General features: G+C 33.7%; 1 protein-coding gene across 3 annotated transcripts in view; it reads right to left on the bottom strand.

Moving 5' to 3' along the window:
- Positions 1 to 13847, bottom strand: part of LOC108913976 (POU domain, class 6, transcription factor 2) — a 204786-nt gene that overhangs the window by 129769 nt on the left and 61170 nt on the right. The window lies entirely within an intron of this gene.

Raw genomic sequence — 13847 nt, 5'->3', positions numbered from 1 at the left:
TTTAGATACTGTCAGTGTCATTCCTCGCCATGAACTAAGATATTTTGGAAACCTAGTTGTAAAATTAAATTTTTTCAAGGGAAAGCTTTATAATATATAACTTTTATGTTTACTTTGCAGTATCCTTTTATTCTTTCTAGTAATACTTGTTGCGTTTGAAAAATATTACAGTTCCAAGTCTGGGGGGTATATCTACGCTTGGTTCGGCGTACAAATTGCTATTTATCGCTTAAAATTAAACTAAGTAAGAATAGGAAATGAAGACGCGGTGACATAAAGGGAAAAGAGGGCGGTTAAGTGAAGCTTCGGATGTTGGGGAGTAGGTTCTCATTATCGCTCAAGTTTAACCCCTCTGAATCGCACTAATCAAATGTTAATAACATCATCGATCAGTTAGCTGATGATAATAAAGTCAACGTATTTATTAGACATACGGTGCTTCGTTCGTCGGCGGAAATTGAAAATAAATGACTGGAAAGATTTTAATGAAACATTTTTTAGGCGTACCGTTCGATTTGACTTTTATTTTTATATTTTGCGCCCGTAATCACAAATGAAGTTAATCTAAATTGAACAAAATTAATTCCATTGTATTTTTCTGACGCGCCGTCTCGCTCTTCCCTAACGCCGCGCCTTTTTCAGCGGGCCTTTGTTTAGCGCAAATATATTTCATGAAAAAAAGCCCTGGATATTTACAAAAAGCCGTGTTTTTAATTATCGAGTTAAATGTAACTTTTTTCGTTTTTTCCCCGTATTGGATTAATAGGAAAATGTACACCAAGTACATAATATAAACTATTTTAAATATTCCATTTCAGTTTTATTAATTAAACAGTAAACGAATTTTTATTCTACGGCAAAATTAGTTTTTATTCCGATTTAAATTAAAAATACGTAGGAAATAAATACCGATCACTCAATGAAATGTGCCACTCTAATATCGCTAACTTCATGTTCATATAGGCGCTGAAAATGTTCAACAGATTTAAAAAAAGTTTCAAAAGTTACTAATTTATTTAGTACATTGTTCTATGAGTACAGTTATACGGGGTGGAGGTCAGGTTTTTAGGGATAATAGTACTAATAGTTCCCTAGAACATTAATATGAATTTTTTTTATTCAAATAAATAGTGAAGTTATACAGGGTGTCCGGTATCTCCTAATCTCTCGGGAGTGTATAGGGGAGGTCAAAATAAAACTAGTCCTTCCTATATTTTTTTTCCTAATGTGCCCCCTAACGGAGTTATGGGGGGTCAAAGGGGTACCTAGAAATTAACGTTTAGGGTTATAACTTTGAAACCACCCTGTATATTTTAATAAAATTTTCGTACGTTGTATTACACATGGAGCTCTACGATTTGATGCTAAAATCAACTTTTTGCTATTATCAGGTGTCCAGAAACGGACTGGCCCTATCACAATTTTTCTCAAAATTTTGACAGAAGTAATTTTATCAAACTGAAAATATTATTATTAGATACTCTGAAGGTTTTTCTTTAAAAATGGTACTCTTTATTTATTTCGAAAAAATGAACGGTTTGCGAGATAAATCGGTTTTGAAAAAAATTGGTAACAAATACAACAACAATTAAAATTTATTTTTTTTACATATTATTTCATGCATTTAATTTCTTTAACTTTATCAAGTCCAGAAATCTTTGAACGGGTTGGCTATACTTTATGAGCAAGTAGTGACCAATTAAAAATAACATTTGAAAAATAACTTACTTACAAGACATGCAACAAAGAACATTCAACAATGAACAAAGGTACCTAAATGTTACTTCGGTAGATGTTCAAAATGAGCACCCCGTACTTCAATGCACTTTCTAATCCTACGAATGTTTTCCCGGTGCACTTGAAATAATATTCCGTGATTATTGCGGAGATGGTCACAGTTCTGTGTTAGCCTCAGCAGAAGTTCCTCTCTACTATTTACGGGTGTTGAATAAACGTTATTTTTTAAATGACCCCACAGAAAAAAGTCTAATGGGTTTAGGTCGGGCGACCTAGGTGGCCATAATACAGGTCCGCCTCGACCTATCCATCGATCACCAAAAACATTCGTCAGATGTTGACGTACTAAACGATCAAAGTGGGGTGGTGCACCGTCATGCATGTACCACATTTCAGTTCTTATTTGAAGGGGCACTTCTTCTAACAAAATATTTAGATTTTCCTCTAAAAATTGCAAATAAAGAGCACCATTAAGTCTTTGCTCCAGAATAAATGGACCAATCAAATGATTCCCGATAATGCCAGCCCACACATTCACCATAAACCTTTGTTGGTAGCGAGTTTGAACTAAAGCGTGAGGGTTTTCTTCATCCCAGACATGTAGATTATGCGAATTAATTATGCCGTCTCTTGTAAAACCTGCTTCATCGGTGAACAAAATAGATGTACCAAAATTATGATTCCGAATATGATGCTGTAAAAACCAATTGGCGTATTGAAGTCTTTTTGGATAATCATCTGGAGACATAGCATGTACTTTTTGGATGTGGTACGGGTAAAGCAATTGTTCTTTCAGAGTTTCATGTACAGCCCATTTTGTAACATTGTTTTGCGCCGCAAGCTTCCTTATGCTATTTGAAGGATTATTAGCAACGTCTTCCAATATTTGTTCCTCTACATGAGGGTCTCGTACTCTCCTCGGGGCTCCTGCTCCACCACGGCGTGGCAAAAAGCTTCCTAAATAAAGGATTCGGAAGAAATTAGTTTCACTAACGTTTTTCACTTTTTTTTTTTACCTGTTTCTCTTAAACTACGATCAACTCTTTCAAAAGTTTTTGGACTCGGCAAATGTCGACCCGGAAACCTTTCCTCATAAAGTCTTCTTGCCTCCACGGAGTTGCATAATGCTTCCCCATAAATTAGGTGCATATCAGCATATTCTGCACAGGAATATTCTTCCATTTTTAAATGTTATTTCTAACGGCTTAAAACGAATACCACAATAAAATTGAATTTTTATTCTGTCACGCGCCTTTGACAAGTACTTTAAAATCAACAGGGTCTAACAACGAAAACAATAGAAAAGAACTCCATGGAGACAAGAGCAATAATAATTTGTAGATGTATTTTGGTCATAGATGTTGATTTTACAAGAAACGGCATTATTCATTCCCTTAATTCACCACCAGTAAATGTTTATGGTGAATCTGTAGGCTGGCACTAGCGGGAATGATTTTATTGTAAAAAAATAAATTTTAATTGTTGTTGTATTTGTTACCAATTTTTTTCAAAACCGATTTATCTCGCAAACCGTTCATTTTTTCGAAATAAATAAAGAGTACCATTTTTAAAGAAAAACCTTCAGAGTATCTAATAATAATATTTTCAGTTTGATAAAATTACTTCTGTCAAAATTTTGAGAAAAATTGTGATAGGGCCAGTCCGTTTCTGGACACCTGATAATAGCAAAAAGTTGATTTTAGCATCAAATCGTAGAGCTCCATGTGTAATACAACGTACGAAAATTTTATTAAAATATACAGGGTGGTTTCAAAGTTATAACCCTAAACGTTAATTTCTAGGTACCCCTTTGAGCCCCCATAACTCCGTTAGGGGGCACATTAGGAAAATAAAATATAGGAAGGACTAGTTTTATTTTGACCTCCCCTATACACTCCCGAGAGATTAGGAGGTACTTACCGGACACCCTGTATACAGGGTTGGAAAGTCCCCATGGTTCATCGGCCGTTACGCGAGAGCGATGAAGTAAGTCATAGAAATCCATGCGATAGAGAAGAATGGCTATAATGAAGGCGTCTCATAGTCACCGCCCGTTTCGCCCTTCCACAAATAAGATCCACTTCCACTTGTAATTCAGCGACCGGTGGTCATCTTTGTTTTCGTCGTTTGCCTTTTCTGTAATAGATGTCAATACTTATACAATTCCGACTTCGTATTCCGATAAGTTAATACAATCCGTTAACAGAGGGCAGCACAATTTGTCTAAGATGCGACGCAGCCCTAGAAAGAGTGATGCCAGGTCTACAGATTTTTTTGGAATTGGGGAAATAGGGAATTTTGCTTTATTTCTTGGGGTTTTTAAGTCATTTAAAAAAGTATACTTACATAACAACTAAATGAACTTTAAATGCAGCTGGGCACTATACTCCATTTGAATAACTTCTCAGTAAGAGAAACAAGGTCACTAGATTTACAAACAGAGGTACCTACTAGCTACTGTAAAAAGTTTTCTTTGTTACGCGTTGTGTTGCCCTCTGCTGCGTGGTGTACAACATTTTATCTGCTCTCACAGTTCTTTATGGTTCATGAAATAAAGATTAGGTTTTATTTTTGACATTTCTTAAACAATTCATTATGCCATTATTCGAAATAATGCAAAGTCACCTTGGTTGCTTGGATTTTGTCGTTTCTAAGGTGTTTTAAACAAAGCTACATAAAAATTGAAATTTTGCTGGTTATTTCTAAATGAGTGATTTTTAAATAGAAAGTGCAGCAAATGCTGCCTGCGAATTTTTATTGTCCGGGAAGTCGAAAGTGCGCTACGGATATAGAAATTTCAAAGAATGGTGCCAGAACAAAAATATTGGTGTTTCTGAAATGTCACTACTAGCATATTCCATGGAGAAGTCGAGAACTTTAAAGTCACCGGCGAGTTTGCGGAGTGAATACTCAATGAATAAGTCAATTATTTTCATAGAGGAGAACGTGGATAGATCAAAGCTGAGAGCATTTTTTATGCGCTATTAAGCAGGTGGATGTTACAACCAATCAGTCGGCAAGAAAACCCTTTCTATGATTCCTAATTAAGATTTTGAAACTAGAACATCCTAAAACATATACAGGCCATTCATTCCGAAGAACATCGGCAACGTTACTGGCTAATACAGGCGTTGATGTATTAGCAATCAAGAGACATGGTGGGTGGAAATCAGCTACAATTACATAAAGTTATGTTGCTCACAGTTTAAGTAACAAAAATGAAATAGCCAACAGGATTCTTTACAATGACACTTCAACTCCAAGTTCTAGTAGTACGTCGCATCTTGCTGTTTTAATGGACCAGTCAGATAATATTGAGCCTTCGGTGACTGAAATGGAGCGGTCAAATCATTTTGAGAAATATGTGACAATTAGTAAACGCGAGGGGAATAATTATCCAGATTTTATAAATATTACTAAATGTAATAACTGTACAATTACTATAAATATTCATTCATAATAATTAATAAAATGTTCATAAAATATTTCTATTTATTTGTTCATAAAATATGCATTTATAACTTGAAATCGATTTTTTCCCGTGGTCCACAGCAAATTCTACTGTAAAATCCACTTACCTCCTTAAATACAATGTATTAATAGTCTATTTCTTATAGTGGGAGCAGATAAACGTATTTTTCAACTTAGAAGAATTTATAAAAACTAACCGAAATGTTAAACGCATAATTAGCGAACTACTCGTGTATATTTCTCCTCACTTTCGAGTACAAAAGATTACGTAGTGAGCTCCAAGTTATTAGATGTTTGACCACGTTAAACTGTAACACCTTAATACAGATTCCTTAGTGCCTCTACGAATATTGATTGAGACTGTCTATTAGAGGAGTTCCCATTATACCGAAGTTAGAAACTTTAACGTGGTCAGACATTAACAGAATCTAGTCCGTGATCGTTAAGGTCCTGATTTTGACTTTGGTAGTTGCATGGCTTCTATGTAGCCCGGATTTTACTCCCTTTTATATGTTAAAAGAATTGGTGGTTGCAACAAGTTTTATGCTACAATGGTCCGAGTATGAAATATCTTATAAACTTAATTTTTTTATTGCCAAGAAATTGTGTATACATATTCATTTATAACCTCACCTGATAACTATAATTACAAGAAAAAAATGTCTACCTCTCTCTTAATAATGTATTCTGCTCGCTATAATTTCTAACAACAATCAACGAGTGGCTTTTATAGGCGTTACTAACAATTGAATTCAATAAAAAGTATCGTATACAAAAGATTATTTACGCTCAGAAATTATTAGTATTTTCATCTATTATTCAAAGTTACTTTTAGAAAAGTTCGATGAAACTACTGATACTGATTACAAACTTGATTTAAATTTGTTGGATTTAAGACAACAAAGCCAATCCGAAACAAAAAGTACAGTGGATACGCTTTTTTAATATCATGCTAGGATATCTTGGTTATTATTAAAGACAGAAAGTTGCAATTTTCGGGCCACTTTTTTGAGGGCAATTTTCAGATCAAAACGGACTTTTGCCGTGTTTTTTAATTTTGTAGTTGTAGTAAAAAGGTTAATTGTAGCTACAGTTGGACTTTTTCTGAAATATTGACACCTGCCTTGTAGTTTTTTGTGTAAAATTCAGTGATGTGCTTAATTTTCTAATTGTTTTAAAGCAATTTTTAATTCCAGGGCAAACGTTGTGACTGAAGTGAAATATGATAGTTGTTGAGGGGGCAAATGACAAAGGATCGAAATAAATCTTTGGGTAACTTCAGGAACCTTATACTTAGTAATGTTAGGAGAGAAGAAAGTGCATATTTGTCTTGTAGTGGAGATTCTAGAGATAGACAATCTATTTTGAATGCTATAAGTCATTTAAATATTAGACTCAGGAGAGTAACAACAAAATTCTTTTATCTGTATTCAATTCAGTCAAACGCTGTTAGTTAACTGAAACATTTCAGTTCTAGTACTCTCACAGAAGGGATTTCATTCGATTTAAATTTAGCAATTATAATGATGTTGCGAATTGTATGGAATCTAAAGTCAAATGCATATGCATATAATATGATGATATCAACACTAAAATGTTGCAACTTTGTCTTCCTTTCCTATGATAAAATAATTGTTTGTAACTACTAATAGTTTTCCATATAGATGTCACTTTATGACATAGTAATCGAAGTAATTGGATTAACAAAGATATGAAAAATATCCCCCCCTTTGAACAATCTGTTCATAAATTGGTCGGGGGTTATGCTACAGGTTCTATTTTTCTGTCTTAAAGATGGTATTGTTATATTTATATATTTTTGTAAAATTATTTTTGTTTACAGTTTAGGGTTGACAATTTTTTTTATTATACCATTGCTAATGAATTTTCGATTCAACTTTGAAATAATTACGTCATTTATTTGATAACACAAACAAAATGACATATTCTGATTCAAAAAAAATTATAATAGACCTTATAAGCACTATTCAGTATGATTATTACTATTGACAGTGACGCGAAGTAAAAAAAACACATTTTTATGTATTGTACTCTTGTTTGATTAAAAACCGTAGTAGGCCACCATTGGTTACAGTCGTCATTATTTTCACGAATTGTCATTAATAAATCAATTAAACTATTACCATCATCCATTACAATAAAACATGATTGAAGTTGCTGATGATCCTGGAGTGATGAAACGTTACATATAAAAATTATGCCATTCGATAGAGAGCCATGAGAAGTGTTCTTTTTTTAATATCACCTTAAACAAGGCTGAAATGAAACAAAATCGGATTTCCAAATTTCGTTTTTTTTTCTAATATTTCGAAAATGAATCAATGTTGGTCTCCTAATTACGCAACTCTGTCCCCATTTAAGTTACTTCGTATCTCTTACCGTTTCTGAGATTCCTGTATTGAGAAGCGAATTTGTAACAGCCTGTATACAGGGTGATTCAGAACTTATCCTAAAAAAAATAGGAGGTACAGGGGACTTACAAATACAATTTCGTAAAGAAAAAATTAAAAAGGGCAGTTCGAAAATGATTTAAAAAAAACACTTCAGCTCGACACTGGAAACTGGTCCACTGTAAAACCTGACGTCGCATAATGCGATCGGCATGGCAACAAAGTGTGATAAAAACGGACAAAATCTTGAAAGAATTTCGCAAGGAAAGAAATAACTAAATAGAATTTTATAGCACCTATTTCATATGAGCAAATTCAACTGCTTTTGCCGCTATTGTTATTAATAATTTGTGGTTTTACTTAATAAAATTATTTGACATACATGATGTTACCACAACTGTTCAAAATTTTGTCCACCGACTTTGACTTGACTTTTCTTATACATTGATATATGTCCTATAAGAATAAATGTTTTTGAATTTGAATTTTGAACTCCGAGTTGCTATACACGCAAGCCATTTTTGACACTAACAACTAAAAAACTATTGTAAATACTATCGCAACGACGATTGTAAAATCAGATTTCAGTATTCCGAGTCGCTGAGGCCACTTTTTTCTCGGATTGTACAATTTTTTTTGCGATATTGACTCCATTTCTCATGCCGCATCTATTCCCAATTTTTTTTTGAATAAGTTGTGAATCACCCTGTATGTACCTATTACAGAAAGTGGTGGTCATATTGAACGGTGTTTTTGTTTCTGTTATCAAATAAATTACTTTTAAAATGACGTAATTATTTCAAATTTGAGTCGAAAATGCATTAGTAATTATCTAATAAGAAAAATTAATTCACTCAAAACTTCACAAATTTTACAAGGGACTTGTGGAAAATTTTAAATTTACCAGTTATGGCTTTATATATGTTGTTTTCTTCGTTGCTCATGTTATTGGTATGTCAAAAAGTACGGGTATTAAAAATAAGCAATTATTAATTTAATTTATAGAAAAAACTCAAATATTTCACATGGCTACTTGACTTTTTCACTAAAATTACAATTATATTCAATGTCTTGGTTATTTATTTATGAAAACCCCATAAATCATACATCGTTACAAAGAGAATTTCCCCTTTCTTCTAATGAGACAAAAATTCAATATGGCATCCATAAGAAAAACAAAAGTTAACTACCACTCAGCACACATTTTTAGATATACTTTAATACTGACAGCAAAAATCGATTCCTCACATCATTTAATATCAGACTACACATTTTTGTTCAAAAACTTTGAATATCAAGTGAAATATGACTAAAAAATGAATTAGCATAAAATCGGTTTTCTTCGAATATCTTCGGAACTATTCGGAATTTTCTAAATTTAAAAACGGATCCGTGATCGCCATAAAATTCTGCACATTTTTGCCCATTTCACCATTTCTGTAACTCTTAAAATAAGAAAGATATCTGTATAGGACAATTAAAAAGAAGAATCAAGTAATGCCACGTCATTAAGTCCTATTAAATTATTAAAACTAATCCGAAACAAAAAGCAATTAAACGCTGAAAGATGCGAGCGGGCCTGACCGCCAGTACGCGTGCTATTTAGATAATTTCATTATAAACCGAAATTTATGGTCGAATTGCTCCTGGAGCCGGCCGAAAGCCAAACGAGATAGTCCACCCTATATCTGAGTTGAAACAGTTACAGATGGAATTGATACTTCAGGATGGTACGGAGAACGGTGTGGAATATCTATTTATTAGGTTGTGTTTCCCAGGCCGCACATTACCCGGTAGATTTAATATTAGAGCTAAGCCAGCTAGATTGCAACATTGTAGATTAGTCTGTGTTTATTCAGAACAGGGCGATAAGTTTGTAGTTGTGGAGCTAAGGGATCGGCCGGCCACGGACAGCGAAACTGCGCCCTCCCCCTCCACCCCTCGGGCCCCCGCCCCGTCTCCCATTACAGAATTTATGGTCAACTGATGGCTGTAAACTACCTTTGATGCCTGTTGTTCCACACTCTCTACTAGTCCCGGTTACTGGTTCAGGGATACTGCTGAAAGCTGGAATAACTACACAGTCTTGCACGTTGCCATTGGGCTGATATACGTTATTAATTTATAAGGGACATGATATCCGCACGCACGTACACCGCTGTGATTTTTAACCGCTGCGAAAGTGATGATAGCCGCTGCGAATCGTAAGATCCGTCAGAAACGGGAACGATTTTTGTCACAGAACCACTTTCTTCAGTTAGGTTTTCAGGATTGATTAGATTTATTAGATATTTACTTTCATTTGTAGTTTATTAATGAATTAAGATAAAGGCAATTATACTCTGAAACTGACGGTTTTATACTTGCAATTCAAGATCAAGTTATTGCCACAAATGCCTATGAAAGACATGTTTTAAAGGACGACACAATCAAAAATGATAAACGCAGAAAATACCATTTATTTTTCGAAACAATCGATTATATAAAATCGGGCTGCAAACTATTAGCGAGTGTTGAGTATACAGTGTGTCCCTGGATGGGGTACCGAACTATTGTAAACTTTTTTACTGTCGATTTCTCGAGAGACAGTTATACTTGATAAAAAGTCAAAAAAAAAGAATAATCAAATTTCTTTCTCACTTAAAGAAGACAGAAATTGTAAAAAATAAGTAAACTTTTATTTTGAATTTAATATAATATAAAAATAGTTTGGTAGAATAATTTCCGCATTGGTTGACACGTCATCGGTTTAGGTTTCTTGACGTTTCGAGAGACATATCGCGAATTTTTTGCTTAAGTAAATCAGTGTTATCGTCAAAATCGTTTGAATACACTTTTACTTTAGGTATCCCCATAAGAAATAATCTAATGGGGACAAGTCGGGTGCTCGTGCATGCCAAGGTATTGGTCCATAGCGTCCGATCCACTTGTTCAAGAAGTGAATGTCAAGCCAGTTTCTTACCAGAAGTGTGGAATGTGCAGGGCATCCGTCTTATTGAAATTTTAGTTTTCTTCTGAACTCTAAATTTTCGCTATCTAGCTCTGTCAAAACAAAATTTCCAAATACGAATTAATTACGATTTTGTTCCAAAAAGTAAGAACCAATTACTTTATGCCACACCAGGTATTTACTTTTTTAAATTTTTGACTATTACCTAGTTTTCAATCGAAAACTTGGATTATCTTCAGCCCAGTATGTACAATTTTCAGAGGAAACCAAGTCATTTGTTGTGAAAGTTGATTCGTCAATAAATAAAACATTATGATGAAAGAATCTGTTTTCAATCAGTTTCTCGTCCATTGTTAAAAAAAAGCCCAAACGACGACAATCATCTCCATCAAGCAATTTATGATTAAGCACTGGTTTGAATATACTAAAATTCTTTAAATATGAGATCTGCTAATAGGTATCTGTTTTTATCTGTTTATCTGAGAGGTCATACGTAACTACAACAGTGACAGGCATGTCTCTTGATTGTTAATACATCAACTCCTATATTAGCTAGTAATGTTGCCGATGTTCTTCAGATTCAATGGCCTGTATATATTTCAGGATGTTCTAGTTTCAAAAACTGTGCAGTCTTGTTAGGAATCATAGAAAGGATATTCTTGCTGGCCAGTTGCTTGTAACATCTACCTGCTTGATAGCACATAAAAAAACGTCAAATTTCAGTTTTAATTTCCAATCTAATCTTGATATATTTCTTGAGAAGTACTAGGTGAGGAACAAAACCCAGACGAGAAGTAATTGTAAACGTACGTGACAGACCATTTTTAGAATCTGGAATTGTAACTACAATAATGTCGTCGACATTTTTTAAATTGACGTCCAAAGTTGCATAACTCGCCAGAACGGCATGCTCCTGCAAAGTCTAAGACTGTCTCTACGTTCATTAGCAAATATGTGTTATCAGGTGCCTGAACGAGAAAACCGTTGACTTGTTCTCTTGTAAAAATGTTCTCAGCTTGGGATTTTTTGATATATCGACGTTCTCCTCTATGAAAATAGTTGACTTAATCATTGAGTATTCTCTCCACAAACTCGTCGGTGACTTTAAAGTTCTTCTCCAAGAAATATGTTAGCAGTGACATTTCAGAAACACCATTATTTTTGTTCTGGCACCATTCTTTGAAATTTCTATATGTTCGTCCGTAGCGTACTTTCGACTTCTCGAGCAATAAAAATTCGCAGGCGGCATTTGCCGCACTTTCTATTTGAAAATCACTCATTTAGAAATAATAACTCAAAACCAGCAAAATTATAACTTTGTAGGTTTGTTTATAAACACCTTAGAACCGACAAAATCTAAACAACCAAGGCGAGAAGATTTCGAATAATGTCAAATTGAATTGATTAAGAAATGTCAAAAATAAAACATAATCATTTCATGAACCATAAAGAACTGTGGGACCAGATAAAATGTTATACACCACTCAGCAGTTAAGTATAGTTTCCAGTCTCGGACTCTATTGCCAGCCTTCGCTCCGCTCGGGCGCAAAAACGTCCTCGACTTACCTCCTTTCTGGTGTAAATAATAACTATTACATCACCAGTGGTATGGAAATTTACAATTAGCTTGCAAACTGTTCTACGAGTTACAGTTAGGTTTGGATACTTTTCATTAAAAATTTGTATTGCATGTCGATAAGAAACATTACCGATTCCATAACATTTTCCAAGATAAATTCGTTGCTCCAGAGTTGGCATTATTAATAAAAATTATTCTGTGAGCAGTTAATAAAAATAAATAAAATGTTGACTTTGTCATTGATAAGGAAAGTTGTTTCAAAATAAATCTATTGTGTCGAATACCATATTAAAGAGCAATACCTGCTCTTTGATGTTTTTTTCTAAATGGACTGTCTCTATATTATTTGATACATCCACCACTGCTGACGCGCACATATAGACTGAATCAATTATAAATTTAGTTATTTAAGTAAGCAAAATGAAAACTCTTTCTTCCAAGTAAACGTATTCCAGTTGTAACGCAACATTTGCTCCAATACTGTTTCAACACATTCAATTTTTCTTCGTGCCTAAGTGAACGTTCATTATGTGATATTTAAAGGGTATTATTACATTTATTACAACTATATAAAACCATTTTGTTAACATATTATTACGATAAACTGTTAGAAACGATAATCTAGTCGCCGCGCCACCAGATCTGGAATAATTCACATTAAGCAAATAATTTTCCTGCCTTCGAATAACTTTTCTGCCTCTCCTTATTATGTTACTGAATAATTATATGAATTTATTTATAAAATGTCCGTGTGGTATCCATGCACTGATACGCTTTCAATAAGGTATAATCATAATGTTATAAGTATGTTAATAATTTGTTTACATTAATTTTTCAAGCAGAAAAATGCAGTAATTAATGTGTTCGAGATGATGAAATTAGAAATCCGATGGAGTCATATTAAGTAATTATAAATGGGCAATTATTTAATTAAACGCACTCTAAATCTAGAAAGGAGTACTTAACATATAAAAATAAGTCCATGTAGGTACGTAGGCATACGAGTATGTTTCTAATTGCGCTTACCGACGTAACCACCAAATAAATAACGTATCGAATGCAAAGCGGACTTCTTGTTAACGCTGAAAAAAGGTGTGTCTGGCTGGGCAGTCTATTATCATTTCTCGACATTTGCTTTTTATGTAAATGGAGTGCTTATAATTCTATTTCGATTAATCATGGGAATCGTACGATATGTTATAATTTATTTGTAATTATATGCGTATGATATAACCAGACAATTAACTACTAGAATATCCAAGACTCGCCATTTCAATTGCGCTACTTATATTGGGACTACCTTGATCGTAATTGATCTTAATTGATACTAATAACGGGGAAAGAGTTTCAGATGTTCTGGTGTTGTGAACACACAATTGTAATCTGTAATACATTCAGCAAATAAATTAAAGGAGCGGGAAAATTTCCAAATTTTTTTAGTGATTTTTGAAAAAATGGTAGTCTCGTGAATAATGATCGTGTCGAGAAAAAAAACATCAAAAGCTTGAAGATTCTAGTTTTGAAATCTTGAGATGAAACATATTTTTGCGTATCACTCTCGGCGCAATCAAAACAAATTTTACAATTTTTTTTCATTTAGCCTGATTCATTAGCTTCAATTTGATTTTTTTATTTTTTGTACAATTTTGTCTCATTGAGATATCGGCAATTGAGTAAAAAGTCCACATTTTTCTTTGAA

This window comes from Anoplophora glabripennis, unplaced genomic scaffold, assembly GCF_000390285.2.
Source record: "Anoplophora glabripennis isolate ALB-LARVAE unplaced genomic scaffold, Agla_2.0 scaffold16, whole genome shotgun sequence".
NCBI classification, from domain to species: Eukaryota; Metazoa; Arthropoda; class Insecta; order Coleoptera; family Cerambycidae; genus Anoplophora; species Anoplophora glabripennis.
This window is presented reverse-complemented; position numbering and strand designations above follow the sequence as displayed.